The 19,550-nt window shown below is 36.3% G+C and overlaps 1 protein-coding gene across 4 annotated transcripts in view; it reads left to right on the top strand.

Moving 5' to 3' along the window:
- The window catches only part of LOC132008414 (leucine-rich repeat-containing protein 4C), a 436,841-nt gene that overhangs the window by 205,329 nt on the left and 211,962 nt on the right, over positions 1 to 19,550 (top strand). The window contains exon 3 of one of the 4 annotated variants that reach the window (XR_009401633.1): positions 1,299 to 1,348. The exons of the other annotated variants lie outside the window; for them this stretch is intronic. The gene's annotated coding sequence lies outside the window, so the exon portion shown is untranslated. Of the gene's footprint in view, positions 1 to 1,298; positions 1,349 to 19,550 lie in introns of those variants that run through there. 4 annotated transcript variants of the gene reach the window in all.

The following is a 19,550-nucleotide window of genomic DNA, read 5'->3' as shown; positions in this document are numbered from 1 at the left end:
CCACCAGATTGAAAGTGAGAGGGTGAAGAACCATCTGTCATGCTAATGGACATCAAAAGAAAGCTAGAGTAAAAACTGAGGGCTTTTTCCCTAAGGTCAGGAACACAACAAGGATGTCCACTCTCACCACTGTTGTTGAACATAATAGTGGAAGTCCTAGCCTTAGCAATCAGATAACAGAAAGAAATTAAAGGCATCCATATCAGGAGGAAAGAAGCAAAGCTTTACTATTTGCAGCCAACATGATACTTTATGTAGAAATTCTGAAAGACTCCACCAAAAAATTGCTAGAACTGTTACATGAATTCAACATTTCTATATACTGGTAATGAAGAAGCAAAAAGAGAAATTAAGGAATTGATCCCATTTACAAATACACTAAAAATCAGAAGATACCTAGGAACAAACCTAACAAAAAAGGTAAAAGGTATGCTGAAAACTATAGAACACTTATGAAAGAAATGGAAAAACATTTCATGCTCATGGATTGGAAGAACAAATATTGTTAAAATGTCTATACTACCCAAAGTGATCTACACATTCAATGCAATCCTTATCAAAATAACACCAACATTTTTCACAAAGGTAGAATGAATAATTCTAAAATTTGTATGGGACCAGAAAAGACCCCAGATAGCCAACTAATGTTGAAAAAGGAAATCAAAGTGGGGGCATCACAATTTCAGACTTCAAGCTGTATTAAAAAGCTGTATTTATCAAGACAATATGGTATTGGCAGAAAACAGACACATAGATCAATGAAACAGAATAGAGAACCCAGAGATGGACCCACAACTCAATGGTCAACTAATCTTTGACAAAGCAGGAAAGAATATCCAATGGAAAAAAGACAGTCTCTTCCAAAAATAGCATTGGAATAACTGGACAGCAACATGCAGGAGAATGAAACTAGACCACTTTCTTTTACCATACACAAAAATAAATTCAAAATGGATTAAAGACCTAAATGTAAGACAGGAAACCATCAAAATCCTAGAGTAAACAGGCAGCAACCTTTTCATCTTGGCCATAGCAACTTCTTACTGGACATATCTCCAAAGCCAAGGGAAGCAGAAGCAAAAATGAACTATTAGAACCTGGTCAAGGTAAAAAGCTTCTGCACGGTGAAGGAAGCAGTCAACAAAACTAAAAGGCAACTGACAGAAGATACATGGAAATGACACATCAGATAAAAGTTTAGTATCCAAAATCTATAGATGCTCCTGTCATGTGTTCAGTGATTGGGAATTGACTCTCATCGTGTATTCTCTCAAATTCGTATTTTTTTTTTTTTGCAGAGATGCTAATACCTACTTCATAATGTGGATGTGGAAATCATAAAAATAAGTGCAAATAAATTAAATGGAAAGTGAAAAAAAAGAGCTTATCAAATTCAACACCCAAAAAATAATCCTGTTAAGAAATGGGCAGAAGACATGCATAGATACTTTTTATTCAGAGAAAACATCCAGATGACTAACAGATACATGAAAAGATGCTCATCATCTCTCATCATCAGGGAAATACAAATCAAAACCACAATAAGATACCACCTCGCATTGCTCAGAATGGCTAAAATTAATAACTGAGGAAACAAGAGATGTTACTGAGGACATGGATAAAAGGATATCCTTTTGCAATGCTGGTGGGCATGGAAAATAGTGCAGCCGCTCTGGAAAACAGTATGGATGTTCCTCAAAAAGTTAAAAATAGAACTACCCTACAACCCAGCATTGTACTATTAGATATTTATTGAAAAGATACAAAAATGCTGACTCAAAGGGGCACATGCACTCCAATGTTTATAACAACACTATCAACAATAGCCAAATTATGGAAAGAGCCCAAATGTCCATCTATTGATGAATGAGTAAAGAAGAAGTGGTATATATTTATGTAAAATGGATATTTATGTAATATTACTTGGAGATCAAAAAGGATGAAATCTTGCCATTTGCAATAATATAGATGGAACTAAGAGTGTATTATGCTAAACAAAAATAAGTAAACCAGAGAAAGAGAAATATCATATTATTTCACTCATGTGTGAGATTTAAGAAACAAAATAGAGGAACATAGGGGAAGGGAAGAAAACTAAAATAAGATAAAAACAGAGAAGAAGGAAACCATAGGAGACTGTTAACTATAGAGAACAAAGTAAGGGTTCCTGGAGGGGTGGTGGGTGGAGGATGGGTTAGATGGGTGACAGATGTTAAGGAGGGCATGGTTTGGGTTGGGCATTGGGTGTTGTATGTGGATGATGAATTACTGGATTCTGCTCCGGAAACCTGTGCTGTGCTAGATGAATGTCAGCCTGTTTATGTATTAAGTTAAGGCATCGTTGTTGTTTTCTACTTTATTTTACCCTCTCTCTATTGCTAATCTAACTTCTGATGGTTGGTTCAACTACAAATCTTGGTCAAAATAATAGTCTAAACTAACCTGAATTTAAATTAAAAAATAATAATAATTTCAAAAAATATATCTCTCTCAGGAACCTATTTGATCCCATGTTTATTTGATCCCATGAAACAAAGATCACACCCACGCTTCTTGTCAATATATGCTTCTTAGATTTCTCAATGAGCTTCTAAGACATACTTCTGTATTTCTTTTTGTTAATCTCCCACCTCTCTTTCCTGCCTGGTTGTGAAATCCATGAGCCCATCAGACTCAAGTGAAAAACCAATATTTTCCTGAGCCATGTTGTCTGATTGGGAATCTCTACTTTCATTATGTCTTTGTTCTGATTGATTTGTGTCTCAATATTCTTATAGTAGTCTGTATAATATTTTTACACTTCTGTAAAACCACCAAGAGAAGAGGCTTTGTCTGATTCACCTTGCATACTCGTTTTTAGCACATAGCTTTGCAAATAGTTTTTGGCTCACTGAGGATATATGAAAGTAATGATAGTATTTGAAAGGGTTAATAGGCTCAATGCTTATTTAACTCAGAAGAGCTTCAGTTGCAAAAACAAAAGAGTCCACCATCATCTATAATCATTTACTCTCTGATAAGGGATTTAGCAATTGGGAGGTTGTAGTAAATGAATTTATCATTAAAATAATATACGGTTACATGGGCCAAACCTGCAAATTCTATACCTCTGGATCTACGGGAAATACTTTCCCGCCAAGAGCATTGTGAAAAGTGTACAAAACATAGTGTCTAGAACTTTCCTATTCACAAAGAACCATCTCCGCAACTTTACAGAGCAGGCAAGGCCAAAGCATATATTACTCCAGCTGGACAAACTTGAATAGAATTAAGCTGCAGTTTATAATGTTGGGAAGTTGCCTGCAATTAAAAAAATTAAGACCCAAATTGACAAGTACAGTTGCAATGTCTATGGAATTTTTAACTAGAAAGTGAGCAATATGAAAACTAATAATCCAATGCTTCAGTTTTGTGAAAAAATTGCCTATAATGTAGTTTTCTTTTTTTTTCATTGATGTCTTTATGACCCAGCAAGCAGCATTTCTTAAGCAAAAATGAGTGTCTCTATGTCTTAAAGTTGTATTTAGACAAGAATCTTCAAAAAGCCAATGTACAGTGGCAATTAAATATGACTCATTCCACGTTAAAAGTTTGCAAAGGATTTGCTAAAATGAGCTTACAAAGGATTCGTTTTAAAAGGTGGGCCTATAAAAATTTCGAATAACAGCAATGAATTGAAAACAAATTTTATTTTAATGTTTTTATTTTCAGTTATTTATTGCATAATTTTATTTTAAAAACAATTTTTCATCTCTTGGAAAATAAACTCTCAATAAGCACTATGTACTCTCTCTTGCTCCCTTTTAAACCTCATGCTAAGATGATTTTACTGAAACATTTTACCAAAACATTTGCCAGCTTTGTTTTACCTCTTAATGCAGAGTGTTTGATGCATATGTTGCTTTGACTTTGTGTTCTTGGGTTTTTTTAAACACAGCTTGATGACCCTGAGTCTTGACAGGTTTGTTTTGAGACCCTTCTTCAACCTTGATGTTCTTAGTGCATTTTGTTAAAGTTATTTAGAATATGTATTAAGTAAAGGCCTTGTTGTTGTTTTCTACTTTATTTTACCCTCTCTCCATTGCTAATCTGATGGTTGGTTCAACTATAAATCTTGGTCAAAATAACAACTTCTATCATCATCAATCTTAATGGGGATGTAAAGAGCCTCCTATACCATCCATAGTAGTAGTTACAGTGAATGTTTTAGATCTCAAAGATAGAATATAAGTCTCTGCCCTGGGAATTTAGTTGGCTTTTGCATACTTTGTGTGTGAGTGTGTTTTCCTATTCAGCCAACATTAATAAACCCTACTGGCCAGCTACCAGCTTTGTCTCTGCAGGTGCTGAATCATGTGGGTCTCTGTAGGCCTATATTCATCTTATCAGGCCATTAAAATCCCTGCATCCTTACTCAGATACAAGAATTTTTTTTAAGATTTTATTTATTTATTTGACAGACAGAAGTCACAAGTAGGCAGAGAGGCAGGCAGAGAGAGGGGGGGAAGCAGGCTCCCTGCCAAGCGGAGAGCCCGAAGCGGGGCTTGATTCCAGGACCCTGGGATCATGACCTGAGCCGAAGGCAGAGGCTTTAACCACTGAGCCACCCAGGCAACCTTCAGATATAAGAATTCTAAAGGAAATCACTTTTATAACTTCTTGCAAATTCAAATCTTCTTGGGACCTATGGAGTAGCATCTTGTTTTAAAATAATTACTCCAGCTTCTCCCTATTAAAACAAAACAAAACCGGAAACAACCTGGCATTATCTATATGCAGTGCCTATAAAACATTTGGCAAGTCCACCAGTTTTTTCATTTTCTATTTGGTATGTACATCTTGCTTTATACTATAATTTTGGAAGTGATGTTTAGGTAGTTCGTTCTTCCATTTAGTCATTCTGATAACTACTTAAAAACTACAGAATAAAATGGGATTATAAGAGGGAGGAAAAATAGAAAAAGAGGCATAGGTCCTCGAAGTTCACTGCTCCCTGGGAATTGAAGAGGACAAACAATAGCAGAGGACAGAGCTAATTCCAGCTCCTATCTCCATGTAATTCTCATGAGGAATCAGCTGGTTTTCACCTTGGTGACAGGCCTGTGTCCTGATTATGACTGTGCTACTGTACATCTAGCTACAAACTTGGTATATAATAGTTATCAATAGCCTATTGAATGGATGTAGTAAATAACAGCCCCTCTGCCTTTCTCTTCTCATGCATTAACCATTATCTTAAAACCATCTTATGAAGCTCATTTATTTGCTAAGACAGTGTATATACTTCATTTGCAACATCTAATTAATCATACAACATCCCTTGAGGTAGGCATTATTTATCACACTGTTCCAGATTAGGAAATTGTGACTCGGAGGAGTTTAAAGACTGATCCAAGGTGATACAGCAATTAAATGATGGAACATGGATCTGAAACCTTGTTTGCATGTTTGCAAAGCCCATGGGACAGCTATATCATTCATATTAGTACTGCTAATGGCAAGCTTATCTTTGTAGAGAAAAATAATAAGATATGGAAAGCTCTTGTTTACACAGGACAAAAACTTACTAGACTAGCTAATTAAGTAAATAAGTAAGAACAGGAATTTTATTATCAGAATGCAGAATTATATCCTGAAAGCCAATGATTGCAGACATGTAATCATTCCTCAAGAGAGGCCAAATCAGGAATTGGGAAACCCCAGGATCATTCTCTTACAAAGATTTCAGAATGGTGGGAATATGGGTATTAATTGAATAATCATACAAACAAATGTAAAAGGGTCCTGCATTAAGCACATTGAGGGAGAAGTGCCATGAGAAAAATTTGATTCAGATTTGCACAGAAGATTTCATGTGGCCTGATCTGAACATTGAAGAGTCATTAGCTAGGATTAAAAGAAATAAGAAGAACACTGCAATTCAAAATTCTCTTACCTTTCACGATTCCACTCAAGTTTGTACTTTCAAAAGATCTTCTTTAATCCTTCTAATGTAAATTTCATCCCACTATTATTTACTCATAACCTGAACATTTATTTCATGCCACATTAGTGCAATTTATAATGATTTGTTTATGTGTGTTAATTTCTAAAATACCTATTTCTCCCACTGCAATAGATAATTAGTGCAAATGTCCAGGTCACATCTGAGAATGTATCTGCCTTAAGGCAATGAGCTGTGACCACAGTGAAAAGTCATGGTTAAAAACATATTTGCCCAGGTGATCAGTCGTGTGCAGGGCTGGAAGGTGCAGTTTACCTTGAATATTTGAAATTTTGAATATTTGTTGAGATTCTACTTGTAAAAGGCGTTATGCTAAAAACTTGGAATACATATGAAAACACAGGCACAGATGCCCTTACAAGGCTCACAGTCTAGTAGAAGAAACCAGGTATACCAAAACACATCTGTAACTCACATAATATTTCAGAAGATAATTGCTGTGGAGGAAAGGGAAAGGAGCAAAAATAAGTTGCAATAATAAAAAAGATTATTAGAGAAGATCTCCTTGAAAATTCAGCATTTTACTAAAGAGTTGAAGGAGGTAGGGACATAAGATAAAATGTCTTAGTCTCCAATAAAAGGAGTTCATAACTTGGAAGATACCCAAAGAGCTTTCCATACAATATTGTGGCTTCTACCCTCCATTCTTCTCATGCTTCTTCTTCTAGCTAATACCACTTTGCTTTTCTTCTCTTTGCTTGTATCCAGATTGCCAACATGGCCATGATGCATTTCAATGTAATATGACAGAAATGATGATGACAATTTTTCAAAAAAAAATATTAATGCAGCATCAAAGTGTTGCACATTATACAATTTAGTAATGGACTCTTCTCTTGTGAGCTGAATGTGGATTAACTGTTGAAACTATCTCCATCAAATGAATCAGACAAGTTAGGAAAATCAATATATGTAAACTGGCAAATGTTTGTACTGTTCAATAACAGTAGAAGTAAAGAACCAATGAAACTCTAAATACGTACTAATTAGTTAACTAGTGTTAACTGACTTTGTTCACAAATTTGTTCATCGATAATTTAAGTGAGAAATAAATGTCTACAGTGTACCTGACCCTGGGCTAAGCATAGGAAATACCATGAAAAACAAAGCCAATATGGTTGCCACAGAAATAGAGATAAAATATGTAGTAACAATGCTGGTATTGAAGAAATATTTGTATTCTCAACTTCATATCTGTGCCTTGGTTTCTAAACCAGATTAGAATCTCCTTATGGAAGGAACTGCTGTACCTCTGTTTCTCAAAAACAGACATGATGCAGTGATCACGGTGGACACCAATTCATTTCAAATTCTCAGTATATAACAATAGAGCTAACACTAACATCAAATCTCATCTAGTTTACATACTCTACCACCACCACCATGTTTTAGAGCTAATAGCACTGAGAAATGTAAAAACAGTTGATGAAATTGGAGACCTAGGTGGTTTCAGTGTTTGGACTTGAAAAAGAATATCTGGCGGTTATTTCTACCACATCATCCCATCACACCTGTCTTCTCTTTCTCCTCCTCATTAAAATGGCTCAGTGAAGAAATGTACATGGAGGTATTTAAACTGCACCTACACACATGATTTAAATAAGCCTTACCTATTGTAAACCTTATCTATATGCATAATAGGAGTAAACAATATTCTTTTAAAGTTTTTATCTAAAATCTTACCACCTAGCTGAGACATGTTCTCACAGTATCCTCATTTTTTTTTATTAAATTGGTTTATTTATTTTCAGAAAAAGAGTATTCGTCATTTTTTCACCACACCCAGTGCTCCATGCAATCCGTGCCCTCTATAATACCCACCACCTGGTACCTCAACCTCCCACCCCCCGCCACTTCAAACCCCTCAGATTGTTTTTCAGAGTCCATAGTCTCTCATGATTCACCTCCCCTTCCAATTCACCCCAACTCCCCTCTCCTCTCTAACACCCCTTGTCCTCCATGGTATTTGTTATGCTCCACAAATAACTGAAATCATATGATAATTGACCCTCTCTGCTTGACTTATTTCGCTCAGCATAATCTCTTCCAGTCCCGTCCATGTTGCTACAAAAGTTAGGTATTCATCCTTTCTGATGGAGGCATAATATTCCATAGTGTATATAGACCACATCTTCCTTATCCATTCATCCGTTGAAAGGCATCTTGGTTCTTTCCAAAGTTTGGCAACTGTGGCCATTGCTGCTATAAACATTGGGGTACAGATGGCCCTTCTTTTCACAACATCTGTATATTTGGGATAAATACCCAGGAGTGCAATTGCAGGGTGATAGGGAAGTTCTATTTTTAATTTCTTGAGGAATCTCCACACTGTTCTCCAAAGAGGCTGCACCAACTTGCATTCCCACAGTATCCTCATTTTAATACCATCCACACTTCAAATTGTATCCTGTATCTCCACTTCTTTGCAAATTTCTTCCTGAAATCCTAGCTGACAATATCTCCCTGGAAGTTTATACCTGTTAAAATTCAAGTAACACCAAGCCTGATCTCTTGCACATAATCAACTTTCAGTAATTAATTCTAAGTTAAATGTGTATACAGTTTATTGCCCGATTAGACCATAATTTCCTCAAGGGTAAGAAGCACACTAGTTTATTTTCTCCACAGTTTTCAGTACAGTTGTAAGTCCAAAGACACATATGATACTTTGTAACTGGAAATTACCTTAAGAATAGCATAAAAACAACATAATTTAAGAATAACATAATTTAACCTCTTAATTTTATAGTAAACAAAACATATGTTTAGCAAAACAATTTTTTTCTACATAATGAAGCTAGTTAGTGGTGTTGACGATTAAAATTCTGGTTTCATATCATTCTGATATACCGTATTAAGTTCCTCAACTGATACTCAATTTGCTGAACTAAACTGAACTCTGTAGTGTGTGTGTGAATATATGTAAGGTGTATTCCTACTGAGATGAATTTAAAATATTATTGATAGTATGTATTGGGTTGCAAAACCAGATATAATAAGTAAAATGGAGATAGGTCTATACCTCATACAACCCACTCAGGTACTTTAAATAGAATAAATATTTGAAAAAATCATGATGACAATGAAGTTAATTGTTCTCCCCATGTCAAGATTGGCATTTTTGTTCTGCATCATGAATATCTGACAGTCATCAGCTTGAGTCACCACCTGTGACATTTGCTTCTGTTAAATACTATTGTAAAAAAAAAAAAAGCTCAGCCCTCCTCATTTCTTTGATTTACAAATCAGCTTGCTCAAAAAATCTTCTTTGAAGCTCTTCAAGCTTGCTTTCAGTCCTTCCTTAGAACTCATGTGACAGGAGTTTGCCAAGAAGAAACATTAGGAAGGATGTATCATAGGGTAAAAGAACCACAGAGTTTAATAAAGGCCAGTGCTTTTTTTTTTTATACATGAGAAATGTCGGCACAGAATGAGAAAGTAACTTCCTTAAGGTTACATAGTTGAAAGGAGAATTGGAAAAAGAACTCAGTGCCACCCTTCAAGTTTTTTTTTTTTTTTTTAGATCATTTCTTTATCTAATTTAGAGAGTGTAAGAGCACATGTGTGAGTAGGGAGGAGGGACAGAAGGAGAGAGAGAATCTCAAGCCGACTCCATGCTGAGACCAGAGCCCAATGAGTGACTTGATCTCACCACCCTGAGATCATGACCTGATCTGAAACCGAGTCGATGCTTAACTGACTGACCCACCCAGTTACCCCTCTGTTCAAGCTTTTAATATCCATTCCCTCAGGGATGCCTGGGTGGCTCAGTGGGTTAAGCCTCTGCCTTCAGCTCAGGTCATGATCTCAGGGTCCTGGGATCAAGTCCCGCATTGGGTTCTCTGCTCAGCAGGGAGCCTGCTTCCCCCCTTCTCTCTCTCTGCCTGCCTCTCTGCCTACTTGTGATCTCTCTCTGTCCATGAATAAATAAAAATCTTTTAAAAATAATAATAATAAAATTCATTCCTTCAGAGACATGAAATGAGGAAAATATACAGATGATTAAATTATGGCACAGATATATCTCTCAGTGCTTTAAACAGCCAATAAAATATTACTTATTTATTGCCAATTAAATTTTAAATTTTCCCACATACTTACCATGTCCTGTGTGCTTCATTCCTGTATGTAGACCCACATTAGCACCTGGTACCATTTTCCTTCTGCCTGAAGTACATCCTTTAACATTTCTGAGGTGCTTTCAGGTAGTGATGAAGACTGTCAGGTTTTGTATTTCTCAAAATGATATCGTTTTACCTTCATTATGGAAAGATATTTTTGCTGGATATACGATTTTTAGTTAAGAGGTTGTTGGTTGTCTTTTTCGTTTTGTTTTGGTTTGGTTTTATCGCTTCTCGGCCTTTTGGCTAAGATCAAGTGTTTTGGTTTGGTTTTTGTCAGTACTTTAGAGATGCAGCTCCATTTTCTTCCATTTGTAATTTTCCCAATAAAAGTCTCTGTCTATTTAATCTTTTCCTCTGTGGGTAATTTTTTTCACTGCTTGTAAGATTTATCACTAGTTTTAAGCAATATGATTATGATGTGACTTCATCATTGGTTTTTTTTTTCCATATTTCTCTGGGTTTATTATCTTCTTTAACCACTAGGTTCATAGTTCTCATAAAATTTGGAAAAATATTAGTGATTATTGATTATTGCTCCATTTTTTCTTTTTTTTTTTTTTTTTTTTTTTGGTCTGTCCATGCTTCTCAATTCTGAGACATCATTACATAAATTTTCAACTTCTTAAGTTTCCTCATAGCTAATGGATGCTTTCTTAGCTTGGTTTTAATTTATTTAACTTTACTTTTTATTTTAAATATGGATAGCTCCATTCTGGATAGTTTCTATTTCTATGTCTTTAAGTTATATTTGCATCTGAAGTGTCTAATCAGCTTTTAATCCTACCAAGTATATTTTCCATCTAATACAATAAACTTCCCATCTATAGAAGTTCAATTCAGCCCATATTTATATCTTGTCTATCTTTTAAGATATCCATACCTTTTGTTTACCACTTTGAACATATACAGTGTATTTGTCATAGCAGTTTAACCTCTTTGTCTATTAATTTTTTTCATTGAAGTCAACTTAGAGTCTGTCTCTATTAACTGATGTTTCTTTTCATTATAAGTCATATATTCCCACTTCCTTCCGTGCCTGATAATTTCAGATTAGATGCCAGACATTGTAAATTCTATGTTAATGGTTGCTGGATTTTTTTTTTCCTGTTACTGTTTCTTACAATATTTGTGGGCTTTGTTTTGGTATGCAGTTAAGTTACATGATGTTGTTTAATTTCTTTTGAAATTTTCTTTGAAGTTTGTTTACTGGCTACAGAGCAGCCATTAGTCTACAACTCAATGACTTGCCTTACTACCAAGGCAATACCCTCTGTGGTTACTGCTCAGTGCATTAAGAACTCTCCATTCTGTCTGGTGGGAACATGAACATGAACTTTTCCTCTTGTGTACTTAACAAGGATTCGTCCATCTGCTCCTTTCTGCTGATTCTTCCTCCAGACTTGGTAGTTTCCTCACGCTCATGATCATACTGATCTGTACTCATCTAATGGCTTGCATGGAAACCTTGGCTGTTCTCTGGAGTCCTCTGGTTACTCTCTCCTCTCTGTCTTTTCCCTCTCAAATTCTAACCTTTTTGCCTCCCCAAACTTAAAACACTGCCTCCTCAACTCAAGTAGAATAGGAGGCTCTTAGATCCCTTCTCCCTGTACTGTGCCCAGGAATCTCTCTCCATGTGGTCAATTAGGAAAGTCTAGGAAACATCTCATTTGTTGCCTTCTTTCAGAGATCACTGCCCTACGCAGTCTGTGGCCCACACTGAAAACTAGTGTATCTTAGTTCAGGCTGCCATAATAAAGTACCATAGATGGGGTGGCTTACAAACAACAGAAACTGACTCCTCACAGTTCTGGAGGCCAGAAGTCTGAGATCAGGGTGGCAGCACAGTTAGGTGCTAGTGAGAAACCTCTTCTGTGTTGAAGACTGCCAAATTCTTGTTAAATCCTCATAATAGAGAAATGAGGACTTTTATTTTAAATGTGTCTTTTTATTTTAAATGTGGACTCTTTATTCTCTTATAAGGGCACTGTTTTATCACGGGGTCTCCATATCTATGACCTCATCCAAGTCTGAGAACCTCCTACAGGCCCTGTTTCTAAGTACCGTCATATTGGGGATCTGGGGCAGAAGGTGGAGCACAAGCATTCAGTAAATAGCATATTGTTTCATACATTTTATTCATTTTTTTAATTTGCTGAATTCTCTTAATTTTTATGGATGCATAAAATGTTTAGGATTGAATTATATTTTGTTATTTTTTTGTTTAAATCTAGAGAGTAGCCAGCTTAATTTTTTTTTTTTAAAGATTTTATTTATTTATTTGACAGAGAGAGATGACAAGTAGATGGAGAGAGAGGCAGGCAGAGAGAGAGAGAGGAGGAAGCAGGCTCCCTGCTGAGCAGAGAGCCCGATATGGGACTCGATCCCAGGACCCTGAGATCGTGACCTGAGCCGAAGGCAGCGGCTTAAACCACTGAGCCACCCAGGCGCCCCAGCTTAATTTTTTTTTTAACACTCATTCCATAGGTTCTCAAAATGTATCCTATTAGGTGTGGGTGAGGTACGAATTTCTTTTTTCTTTTCTTTTCTTCGCCACCCCCCAATCCTATAGGCATTATTGTATCAGATTGGGAAAGGTTTTTGCAAGACTACTAGTTAGACATTTTTAAAATCCTGAATTTGATTTGCATCTAGACAAGATTTAGATGTCATAAAGCATTCATGAAAATGAAGTAGAAGACAGAAGGCTGGTCAGGTGGACTGATTCATCTTGTTTACAGCCTTTATTGCTGCGTGAGAGAATTTGGATTATATCTGGTAGAAAGTGGGAATCCAAGAGGTTCCCAAGCAAGGAGGATCTTTTCATCAAACCTATGCATAAGAGGATTAATTTGGCCACAGGATAAAAGGAGATGTAGTGATTGGATGCAAGGATGCTTGGAGGGTAAATCTTACTCTCGGCATGAACTAGGGACTGGAATTAGCACTGTGATATGTTATATACGAATCCCAATTAAATTAAGGGATGCGCTTAATTGACAAGCAGTGAAATTAGCACTGCGTCCCCATTACAAATAATGGATGGCTTTGAGGAAAAAATTGCTCTCTCTCCCGAGGAAGCTGAATTCATATTACTGGGCAGTTAAAAATGAAATGACAGCTTATTTCCCAAGCAACCAGGTTGTGACATGCACTTCTACCACCTGGATCTGTTCACTAGAGCAAAGGCTTGCTGGGGAAAGATGGGGTGTTTGGCTTGTACAATGCCACTTAGCGGTGCTGAGCTTTTAAGTTGAGCACACATATCTAGACTATTTTTCAGTAATGAATTACTTCTGTATTACTTGCCAACGCCTTTCCTTAAAACTACCTGGCACATCACTGAGGGGAAGCACATCAGCTTTACTTTTTTTCCTAAACATTTTATCAGATTGACTTGTGTTTTGTTAAACAGAAGGAGATTAATTAAACTGGTTTTTTAAGCTGATGAAAATCATTAGCATGAGGCAAGTAAAGTATTTATGGTTGTGTGGGAAGAAGCATGAGCAGTAGAATCCATGGGAATTCTATGGCCAGGAGCCCATAGTTGGGAGCTTTTGATTAAAAAAAAAAAAAAAAAAAAAAAATGAAATTGCTTCTTTGGTGCTTTTCCAAGACCAGGTCTCAAAAGATAATAACTATGAAAAAGAAGAGAATGGAGTATTTTCTAAACGGTAAGGGGAAATTTTTTATGTGGAAAAAAAAGGATGCCACATCATTCTATTTAGGTGTGCATGCATTTGCGGGGAGGATGGAATTACTAGTCAAATAAGAAGATCATTGTGTGGGACCACTGCAATGGTCACTATTATGCACATGGTCCCATATAGGAGCGAGAAGGCTGTAGTAGGAGTTGGGAGAGGATAGCTTAATTCAAGTTGCCAAGTGATCACCTGCAGGAACCTTGGTGAATTACCTCACCTGTCAAGCCTCAATTTCCTTATCTATAAAATGGGGAAACTGGACTTAATTTGAGCTAAGGTCCCTTTTACTTCTAATTTCTCATGACTCTTTGTTTCATGCACAAGACATGAGGTCCATAACATGCTTTGTGGGCTTTGTAGAACTCTGTAGGGAGGCTTCTATGTAGCTACACTGTGAATGAGACTCTATGACTTTGTGCACATGAGAGAGAGAGGTGGATTTTCCATTTTGGGTAAGATATACATTTGTTAAAAAACTCCATTTTTTGCTGGGTAATGGAGTTTTACAGAAGGAAATAAATGATTTCTGTCTATTAAAGGAGCAAGAGCAAGAGCTAGAACTGCACATTTTTGAGAGCCCCATTAAATGTGTTCGGTTTCTTGCACTGTCTCTGTTCATTTGGATGAGAACTGAAGTGCACAATGAAAGGCTGAATTAAGTGAGGGGCTAAATGAACCAATTAATTCTTTTTTTCTTCAATACAATGAAAGTGCAAGCAGAATGTAGAGTAGCCTGAAGTTGACCCTTGCATATTTCTTAATGTGGCTTTCTCTGAAAGGCACAGAATCCATGGTCCTGTTCCTCTCTAGTCTCAGAGCTATAGGCATACACAAAATAAAGTAAAGGGGCTTTGACAATAAAATATAATTATATTTTTAATGAAGTAGCTGTCACCTTGAATATATGAATTTCCTCCAGCCCCCTATCTTTGCCTGACATTGGTCTTTTATATTCTCAATTCTAAAAAGCTTTAGAGTGAACCTTAAATTTCTCAATGATACTTTTGCTTCTAAAGGGCACCCATGTAATCCTAAAATTCTTGACAACTGTTCATGAATTTAAGAGACCACAGTATATGTTTTGCTGTGTACCACACAGACTGATTAAAACAAAGCTGAAGTTTAGTAGAAGCTTTGTGACCTTTATCAAATTACTTAACATCTCTGAGCTTCAGTTACCTCAGCCACAGAATGGTAGGAAACAATCCTTCCTAAGACAGTTGCTGTAATTATTATCTAAAATAATTCATTCCAGGGGTGCCTGAGTGGCTCAGTGGGTTTAAGCCTCTGCCTTCAGCTGGGGTCATGAGCCCAGAGTCCTGGGATCAAGCCCTGTATCAGGCTCTCTGCTCCACCGGGAGCCTGCTTTCTCCTCTCTCTCTCTGCCTGCCTCTCTGTCTGCTTGTGATCTCTGTCAAATAAATAAATTAATTAATTAAAAATAAATAAAATAATTCATTCCAAATGATTAACAAAAACGTTAACCCCATGTAAACACTCAGAGAGTAGATGTTGTCATTATTTTCTGCCCCATTCTTTCAAATGCATAATAGAAAGGCTTTTTCTATTTTGTGGTAAGTAATTTACCTCCAAGGCAATAGAAAAATCCCTGGTACCAAGGGCCCTCTAGAACTGATAGTAGCAGTCTACTGTGTGTTATTTTACCAGGATTCTCTCCCATTCTTTCACTCTGCAAGCGTGCACAAACTTGTATATGTACCATAGGTTGTGATCCCCAAGGACCTAGGCAAGACCGCAGTATGTTTTCCTCTATTCATCTACTCCTCACAGTTATTCTGAGATTGAAATAATAATAGCACCAATCTCAGAAAAGTTGTGAGGAAAAGATGAATTAATGCAAGTATCTATTTTTTTAAAAATTGCTTAGTATGTGCATACTATCCCAGGAACTTCTCTCAGTTCTTGATACTAACTTTAAATCATCATAACAACAGAATTGTGGTGGAGCTGGCTTGTTCTGTCATGAAACCCAAACTGTTGCATACTCAAGAATTTTGTGAGCTGTCTGTTGGTAACTTCTAATAGACACTGACAGGAATGTTTACACCATAGAAATTAGCAGAGGCCACATCACTGAACAACCCTGTGAGGCAAGTGCTAATATCAACCCCATTTTATGGCTAAGCACTGACGAAATAAGCAACTGGTACAAGACTCATGGTGAGTGCCAGAGCTGTCCTTCAAAGCCCATGTGGTCTGATTTGTCAGCCTATGCACTTAACCTCTATATAATGATCCTATGGGCATTAAACGCTACAGAGTAAGTGCTCAATAAATGTTAGCTATGATTAACCTTGAGAAAAGCATTTCCTTCTTTTCTTTCTCTCTTCTCCCCCATTCCCAAATAATCTCTGGTCTCGACCTTGGTTGTGTTACAAATTTAGATCATCAATTCTCTTTAGTGTGCATAGGAATCAGTGAAGGGGCAGTATAATTGTGTATTGGCTGTTGTCTAAGCTGTTGGGAGCAGGGGTGGACTTGGTGTTTCTGAGAATCTCCCACACCCCTGCTACAGATGTTTTACTTACTTGCTTACTCACCTTTACTCACTTCCCCAGAAGGTTGCTGGGTCTACAGCCCCCAGAAGTATGCTGGCTCCAGTACTGTCATTTCTTCCTTGAGATTACATAATTGGTTGTGGTGTTAAATTTAAGTGTCCTCAGAATCAAGCTTAGCTAGATTGCCACTTGCGAGCTGTGGAAACACTAAGATGAAAATGCTAAGTCTGTCTCTTCAACACTAAAATGTGAATAGTGGCAATACCGATTTTTCTGGCTTGAGCTCATCCTTGAAGATGATAATGCAATATAAGAGTCAAAAACTAAAAAGTGATATACAAATGTCAAGGCAGTGCTTTTCACAGAGACCATAGATGCTACTCTTCTATGGAAGTCTTCACTGTCTTTCTGACGTCAAGAACCAGAGACAATATCCACAAAGAATTACTGAGCACTTACGTACCCAACTTTGCAATGAACTGGAGACTTAGGACAAGATGTCCCTCAGAAAGTTTTTGACTTCAAAGTATTCATAGAATTATAAGGTGAGGGGTGCCTGGGTGGCTCAGTGACTTAAAGCCTCTGCCTTTGGCTCAGGTCATGGTCCCAGAGTCCTGGGATCAAGCCCTGCATCAGGCTCTCTGCTCGAGGGGGACCTTGCTTCCCTTTCCCTCTCTCTCTGCCTGCCTATCTGCCTACTTGTGATCTCTGTCAAGTAATTAAATAAAATCTTTTTTAAAAATTATAAGGTGAAATCCCATATAGATAACTTGAATAAGTTCCAGAAAATGGAACAAGTAATTCTTCCCTGAAGGGTTTGGGCTTATTAGAGAGAAAGAGACATCAGAGTGACCAGTACAGTAGTACAGGTGTTCTAGATAAAAAGACTAGCTAAGCCAAAGTCCAAAGAGTTAAAAGAGCCTCATTTATTTAGGGAAGGAAACTGGCCTGAATAGACTGTACAGTTCTTGCTGGATCCATAAAATTATTCACTTTCAATTTCTGGTCCCACATGTCATTTAATATTTATCTTCCAGGTTCACTTTGCCTTGTTAATGATATTCTTTTTATTTCCAAAGTATCTAAAGGTGGACACATTTAAGATCTGGTGATACTGGTTTTTTATATATAATAAAGGCTTCAATTCCCTCCCTTTATTTTTTTAAATTATGAAAGTAATACATGTATACCTCCTCACTATTTAAATATTCAAGCACACACAACATAAAAAAAAAAATTAAAATCTTCCTGTGGTCCCCACTTACAGTTTCTTTTCCAAAATTCATTATAATTAACTCTTTTTTTTTTTTGACTTTGTAAACTTCAAACAATTTTATTATTATTATTTAAAAAAAATTTTTAAAGACCTGAGCTGAGATCAACAATTGGATGCTTAATTACAGTCAACCCAAAATTCAAATCACTTTAAAGTCTATATTTTTACTGTAATCTTGAAAACTAGCTTGATGACTTTCCTTTGAACTTTTGTTGAAGTTTATATACTAATTGCACTTACAATATGAATTTTTTTCTCATTTCCCCATTTTGCTACTATATAGTTTGTTGGACCTTAGAAAATTTATGTAACCATTTTGCATCCTAGTTTTCTTTCTTTTTTCTTTTTTTTTTTTAATTTTTTTTTTTATAAACATATATTTTTATCCCCAGGGGTACAGGTCTGTGAATCACCAGGTTTACACACTTCACAGCACTCACCAAATCACATACCCTCCCCAATGTCCATAATCCCACCCCCTTCTCCCAAACCCCCTCCCCCCGGCAACCCTCAGTTTGTTTTGTGAGATTAAGAGTCACTTATGGTTTGTCTCCCTCCCAATCCCATCTTGTTTTATTTATTCTTCTTCTACCCACTTAAGCCTCCACTCTTAATGGACATTCATCCAGTAGCATTTAGACTTTAGCCTGTGTCTCTACTTATACACTTAGGACCTGCCCATACATGAGCGTTCTTTTTTACTCTCAATTTCTTCCATTCCATTTACTTAACCACGTTTTTTTTTTTCTACAACTTCCTTTTTTTTCAACCTAAAAATATATATTGTAGTATCTTTCAAAATAACAGATATAGGTCTACATTATAGTTTTTTTCAGATGTTATTTTATTGTAATCAACAACATCATCACCACATATACATATTAACATGGAAAGGCTAAAATAAAAAAAGTGAGTCTCTTTTCTACCTCTTTCCCAACCTCATTTTTTTTATTTATTTATTTTTTAATTTTATTTATTTAACAGACAGAGATCACAAGTAGGCAGAGAGGCAGGCAGAGAGAGGAGGAAGCAGGCTCCCCACTGAGCAGAGAGCCCGATGCAGGGCTCGATCCCAGGACCCTGGGATCATGACCTGAGCTGAAGGCAGAGGCTTTAACCCACTGAGCCACCCTGGTGCCCCACCTCATTCTTTTTAAATGTAATTAAATTTGATTGCAATATATGCATGTGTAAAATGTTATACACATATATAAAAGTTTTAAACAAACTGGGATATTATAAACAAATTTTTGTGTCTTTCTTAAGAAAAACTAAGAAATAGAACTTAGAGATCTTTAATTATCACTCCTTATAAATAACCATATTGGTTTTCATGACTAATGTCATTCTCATCATATGAATGCCAAGTAATTTGTCCAGTCACTTATTGATAAATTTAGTCTAACTCTGGATCTTTAATATCACAAATATTACTGCATTATATAACCTCCTATACACAAGGCTTCATTCCTGTGTAAATCTGTCAAAGTATATATAATCCATGTTCCATTAATATGCATTTCCAACATTAGTAAGCCAGTTTATTTATGGATGGATGAATGGATGGATAGATGATAGATAGATAGATAGACGAATGGATGTAGAAGGCAAATATTTAGTAAAATTAAAAATATGTAGTATATAAATAGGGTAAAAAATACACAACTGGGAAAAGGGAGCCACATTAAATAAAATCAATCTCCCTAAAGAGGTGCTTTTAACTGATGCTTTAATGATCACATTTAAAAGAGTATTGCAAAATTGATCAATGAAATCAGTATTTCGTTATTATTTTCTCCTTTAAACTAGTGATAATTTTTATAAATTTTTTTAGCCTTTGTCTTTAGATATCTCGCCAATGGTTCTCCATCTTCTCACCTATTTTCTTGTTGTTGTTGAATTACAGGTATTTTTCCCACTGGTTTA

This window comes from Mustela nigripes, unplaced genomic scaffold (assembly GCF_022355385.1).
Source record: "Mustela nigripes isolate SB6536 unplaced genomic scaffold, MUSNIG.SB6536 HiC_scaffold_148, whole genome shotgun sequence".
In the NCBI taxonomy this organism is placed as follows: domain Eukaryota; kingdom Metazoa; phylum Chordata; class Mammalia; order Carnivora; family Mustelidae; genus Mustela; species Mustela nigripes.
This window is presented reverse-complemented; position numbering and strand designations above follow the sequence as displayed.